A 6,753-nucleotide genomic window follows, 5' to 3' on the forward strand; every position below is an offset into this window, starting at 1 on the left:
AAATGGGCGCTTCCTGTGATGTGAGGAGAAAATGAATTTTCTAAGATCTGCATGGGGGAATGAGTGGTACTTATTTGTATGGGAATTAAAGCCCTGAGTTTCAAGGTCCCCTCTCCCTCCATCCCACCATGAAAGAAGTCCAGCTGTGACTTCAATGGGGCTGGAATTAAAGCCATTCCCTAGAGTTTTTGTTCCATATTTGCACAGTCTAATCCAACATCAGATTAGCTTAGCTTGTGTTCCCAACTGCAGTCCATCAGTCCATTGTGTATGGGGTCCACATAGCCATGGGTCATGTGGTTTCTAGGAATGCAGGCAAATGCAAGGAAGCAGGAACAAAACCAGTGAAACAAGAGAGCCAAGAGAGTGAGAATTCCTTTGTCAGAGGATTTTTAACCTTCTAAAATCCTGTGCACTTGCAGTGACCCATCCCCCTCTAGCCAATCCATGGTTACCAGGTTAGTCTGACAGTCAAGTGTGTTCCCTACCTCACTCCAGCTCACTGCACATGCTTCCATTTCCCCTTTGCTGGATCCCTCCCTCCCCCTTGTGATTTGCAGGTAATGGACTGGTGGTTCCCTGGGGAGTTTAAAGTTGCAGCTCCCTACTGAAGCTGCTCAGATGGTGATGCTTTCAATGTCTGGCTTTCCTTTTGCTCCTTTGCTATTATTAATAACTAGCTAATTACAATGGTAATAGTAGCACTGCTTTCCTACAAGTGGGATACATTTTGGCATGTAGAGACGGAATAGCCTCTTATTTCCACAAATATTCAGTGAAATAGTTCCTAGAGCACCCAAACAGGAAGAAGCATTTGCCCACTGCTTCCCAGGGGAAGCTTTCTTTTTGTAACATCTTGAGAAATTAAATTGGGAAAGGGAAACTTCTCCTCCAAAGACTAGTCCTATCTGCTCCTGAGATCACCCTTATTTAATTACTATACTCAGGACCAACAACATAATTTGCAGGAGCTAGTGAAAAATGAAAATATAAGTCCCCTTGTTCAAAATTATAAAGAACTAGAGGCCTGGTGCACGAAATTTGTGCACGGGTAGGGTCCCTAGGCCTGGCTGACAATCAGGGCCAATTGGGGCCTTCTGGCTGCCGGCTGGGGCCTTCCTTCATTCCGCGCCACCCCCTGGTGGTCAGTGTACATCATAGTGAGCAACTGAACTCCCAGTCTCCCTGTTGAACTCCCGAGGGGACACTTTGCATATTAGCCTTTTATATATATAGATTTTAAGACAGTGGAAACAGAGTTATAAACTAAGCACAGGGTCCTTCCAAGTATGGGGCCCTGTGTGATTATAACCAGGACACTGGCATTGACTATACTTAATCCCTTTCTGTCTAGTCCTTGAAGTGCAGCATTCTTGGTCAATCTAAATTGCATAGCTTATTGTCACAAGAGTGGTAAGGGATTTTAGATAATAAATTATATAGAAGTGACATGATTTAAAAGTGTCATTTCATGTCACTATTTATTTGGCAAAAGTTTAATTCATTAAATGAGTCCTTCTGGTTTTCAATCTGTGGATGAAAAAAGAAAGGACCACATGCTAACCTGACTAACTCAGAGAAGGCCTGTGTGGTGGCCTTGCAAACTCAAGAGACCTAAAGTAATCACAAAGGATGCTCTGAAATTAAAAACCTTTAATTAAAAAGCAGTTTATAGTGGGTAGTCATGTCCTAAGCCAGTATCTTCCTTGACAAAAATCAGTTTCCATCTTTACTGAGCTTATTGTCTTTTTGCATCTAAGATAACAACCTGTGAAATGTCAGAGTAACTTGTAACTTCCCTTTTTCTGAACCCCTCAGGGCACAACCAAATGTGCCTGGGCGCCAAGATGGAGACCACAAATTCCTCCATTGTTATTGCTACCAGGCTAATTGTTGACTATTAACTATCCTATAACCACCTAAGTAAAAGAACTATGTGCCTAACATTTTACTTTTTATCCAATCCCAGAGGTTTCCTGGGCAGGGGAGCAGGGTAGGGGGAGTAGAGGGGTGCTTTGCTTTCTCCTGCCTCCCTAATCTATCACCAATGGATTTCATGGAACCCCCTTACATCTCCTCCTTTGATTGTAATGTATAAAACAAGGTGGAAAAACTGCCATTCTCAGGAGCATTATCCCAATACATTGAGATTCTGCTTCCGGGCAATTGTTGATAGTTTGGATCAAATAAACTGACAAAAATTATTTACAGATTTGAATGTTTCTTTCTATATTAACAAATCCTCTTTCTGTTAGCAGGTATCATCTCTAACCATAAGTTTTTGGAACTACTGTTTAACTCACTAAACTGCCTACTTATACATAATTGAAAATTACTTGTGTATTTTTACCAAACAATGTCTTTTTTGCTCTGAAACCAGGTTCAACAACCTCAATTTTAATTTGGTTCTTTTAATTGTAACTACCCTTTCAGTTTTCTTTAGCCTTCTATCTTAACTAGTATTTCTAAAGCATGTTTTCTTTATTTTCCCCCTCTGCAGGATTTTTAGACATTTTTCCTAATTGTATCCTCCATGAAATTTTGGATATATTGCCAACCTGTTTTGGGGAAGGAAGAAATTTTACACAGCACTTCTAGGTTTTTTTGCCTTGTCTAATAATTAAGTCAACATAAAAGAGAGTAACAAAGGAAAATAACCAAACTTAGTTACATATGTACATGGAGGAACCCCTCATATATGACAGTCAGAGACCCTACTTACATAAGAAGTTCAGAAACAGAAAGGTAAAGTGAGGTATATGTGATATTCTGAATCAAGGAATAAAGTAAAGTTTCCTGAGGCTTTAGAGGAGAGAAGGGACATTCACAGGATGATAGGAAGAGCAGATGTTCAGTAATCAGAAGTTTGCCCTGCACTAGAGGTAGGCCATAAAAAGTTATTTTAGGCAATAATTCTTATTATGGGAAAGGCCCCGATTTAAATTTCTTAAGGGAGTGGTGAGTTTCTCTGGAGCCTGCCGGATCTTGCTTGCCCTCAGCGCAAACTAATTCACACGCCAAAGTAGCAGAACTTGGGGAGGCCTGTTCTGGACCTCTTCACTGTTTATGTTTTCTCTCTCTCTCTCAAAAAAGTCCAAAACAAAACACTAGCTTTCACATCCCAGAGCCTCCTGACTAAGCTCAGAGTTCCATATACCAGCTGAGAATTAGCCCACAAACATGTGTGCTCTGTGACAAGTGTGTGCTGTGAATTGACCTGCATTTTAATGACAACTTTATTTTCTTGATTTCTGAGGCCAATTCAATTTACAGCTAATATTTGAAGACAATGCTTTTAGGGACAGATATTCACACAAGGAAGTGATGGGGTTTAGGAGATGTGACCCCAAAATATGGGATATTGAGCATCTTAAAGGGAAGGAGTTTGAGAAAACAGCAGAAGCAGGGAGGCCACTTGCCTCTACTCTATACTTCTCCCCTGAAACAGGTAATAAACCCTCATGTGAGAGGTGCCCTCCCTATAGCCAAAGGGAAGGAACATCCTTATCTCCAAATACAAAGCTACACCAGAGATTCTAAAAAAAACAACAAAAAAAAAACCAGCCACTTTTCTTGAAGACAAGATAAAACTTTTCCAAATCTTATTCAATGATATTGTTCTATTGCTTGATAAATTATCTCTTCTATTGCAATGAAGGCAGGGCAAGAAGATTAAAGTCACCACAAAGTATTTACTTCCATATAGCAACTAGCTAACCATGGAATGAAGTTTAACTCAGCTTGAAATGGAGAGCATAATTTAAAGCAATTTATGTTCTTGGAATTATTTTGCTTGGACCACCTTGAAATTATATTGGTAAAGCAGGATAGCTAAAAAAATAAAGATGGGTGAAATCATCAAGCCTCCCCATTATGTGGTTTTATCAATCTCTTTTATGTCTGTACCTACTATAACAGCTCCTGAAATAAAGAGAGATACAAGTTTTCTTTTTCTATCTAGGGAGGAGTTATACAGTAAGCAATGAAATCACCAAATGGGAAAGGGTATGAGAGCAACTGAAAACAGAGTTTTTAAGAACATATGTTGCCTGGATGAAAAATAAGGAAACAATTCCCAGTATAGAACTACATGATTTTCATTGCTTATGCTTGCTTTTATATCTTCATTTAGAAATGGTCATTAGCACCTATTATTTACAAATTATTGTGCTAGATGTTCTATGAAATTGGATTTAAGCTACAACAGATTTTTCTTCTAACTCTGCTTCTAAAATATTTATATATATGTTTACAAGGTTTTATCTCTATTGCAATTAATGGCTCCCTCCACTTACCCTCCTCAGACACCTCTAAGGCTCTTTTATAATTAGCTGCAAATGGCTGTGAATAAGGCACATCCTGGAACATATATAATGACTAACCTTCACAAGCTTATAAAATATTCAGTGGTGCAGTATTATTTCTCCTAGTTATATTAATCTTAGTTTGAAGTGAGAAGGGAAGCAGGAAAGATGAAGCTCGACTTTTTAACTGAAAAGCATATTTTTCTCAAAGAGAATCCAACCCCCGACCCAGCTCATAATCTTTCATTGGTATACTATCTGTGATCTGCTTCAACATTTGGGGTACAAGTAAGCTCACTTTTTTTTTTTCAATTAATTACTTAAACGCCATCCCCTGTTATTGCTAAGAGAATACTCAGTGCTTGCCTCTTAATGACTTCCATCATCATCAAATAATCCAATCCTGAGTGGATTTCCTCAGAGTACAGTATGATATTCCTGATTCTCCCAGTCAGGTGAATAGACAATGAAAGTCTCATCAGTCCTAAAAGCTCATGATTGGAGCCTTCCCTGACCATCCTAAAGTAGCTTTATTAAAGGGCAACACCATCTTCCTTTACACAATTGACTCTCTACTTAATGAGCTGGCAACATATGGGCTGTTGGCCAGATCCAGCCTGTGGCCTTTTCTTATATAAGGAAGGAATGCGTTGCTTTGTTTTTAATAATTATTATTTTTAAGCAGTTGTAAGCAAAGTAAAAACAAAAACAAGAAAGAGAATGTGGCAGATTCCTTATGTGGTCCTCAAAGTCTAAAATATTTGCTATATTATCTCTATAGTAAATATTTGGTGATCACTGTCTGTAGTAACATGACCTTGCTATACTATTGTCATTATTTAGCATGGCTTTACTATTCTAGGAGATCCTTCTTCAAGAAAAGAAGTTGCAAATAACTTATTTATTACAAGAACTTTCAGAAAGACCTGCTTACTTTTAACAGAAAAAGCATCAATAGAAAGTTTATATCTCAAGACTCTTGAACCCCTAGCCTCAAACTCCTCCTCTGGCTGTGTCCACAAATCTTAAACTATTATATCATGATCCTTACTCGGTATTGATCAACACCCCCCTTCCTATTGAAGATCTGCCTTAAACTAGACCTCCAAATCTCAATAGATCAGATCTTATCCTTCCTCCTCCAAGATGTTGTCAGACTCTGTTGAGGTAGTGGCTGTTCTTGATATATTAAACAACATTTTTCAGGAGATTTTGGAGATTATTATAGAAAAAATATTCTAACATTTGTAAAATGGTAAGGACGACTTTATTCAGGACTATTGCCGTGGGAGTCAATTGTACCACAACAAGAGAGAGAAAAATCAGGCTAAACTCTGACTACAGCAAAGGCAACCGAGGATTTATAGCCCATGAGCAAGAACAAAAAGGATCAGTGGATGGAAAGTTTCTAAGAGGAGAGACATCAAGGAGAGGGGAGGATTTTTGCTACACTGACAACAGGATTCTTGCTGAAGACAGGTAAGATGTCAATAGTGGGGGATGAGGAATTTGATCAGATATAAGTGTGATTCAATATTAAGGGTGGGGGATCCTCACTAAACTGATTTAGCAAGATTCTTGCTAAGACTTCAGTATGCAGCTTCTCCCAATGACAGGGGCCAAGGTCAAGGCCTAGTTGGGAACAGGGCTCAGAGGAGCCAAACCTTAGTTTGTTCGTTAAAGGAGAGGGAGGCTTTGTCGGGAGCCAGCATTCTCCAGCCACTCTCCACACAACTAATTCTGTTTTATTTTCCTCATTGTAGATATCCTATCTTAAACAATCTAATTTCTTCAGTTGCTTGTTTATTTTATGTCTCTGCTACGAGAATTTAAGTTCCTTAAAGGCAGAGATTACATCTGTTTTGTTTGCTGCCGTATTCCCAGTTCTTAGATGAGGTCTCATTACACTGTAGTCACTCAATAAATACTTATTAAATAAATATTTGAATTGCCTTGAACAAGTCCGTAAGATGTCACTAGTACAAATAAGTCTCACCCAGTTCTAAGCATATCTGCCCACTGCTGTGTTGCCTTTTTAAGTTCAGAACTGCCGGGATCCAGTCCATCCTTGCTGCTTGACACAGTCGCTGCAGGAAAGAAACATCTGCACAGCATATGTTTCAAGGGACCTGGCATATATGGCATACTGTTCTTAATATGTTTGCTCCCCTTAGCGCTATGTGTTTTAACCAAGATCACCTCTCCGAGAAAGTTTGTTTCCCCAGGTAGGGATCTTCCCCTGAAGTTAGGGAGGGGATAAAACCCCTTAACTAAGTGCCAGGCGGGTAGTTAATCACTTTATGAACAATCACGCTTAAGCTACATAATCTTTACTTAGGATAATCTCCTTCAGTTACTTCCTTGTAGCTTAACAGAACAATAGAGCAGTGACCTTGGGATGGAGATAACAAACGCTCTAACCTTTGGAATAGGAATGGATAGGATTGAA

Source organism: Myotis davidii, unplaced genomic scaffold (genome assembly GCF_000327345.1).
Source record: "Myotis davidii unplaced genomic scaffold, ASM32734v1 scaffold93, whole genome shotgun sequence".
NCBI lineage: Eukaryota > Metazoa > Chordata > Mammalia > Chiroptera > Vespertilionidae > Myotis > Myotis davidii.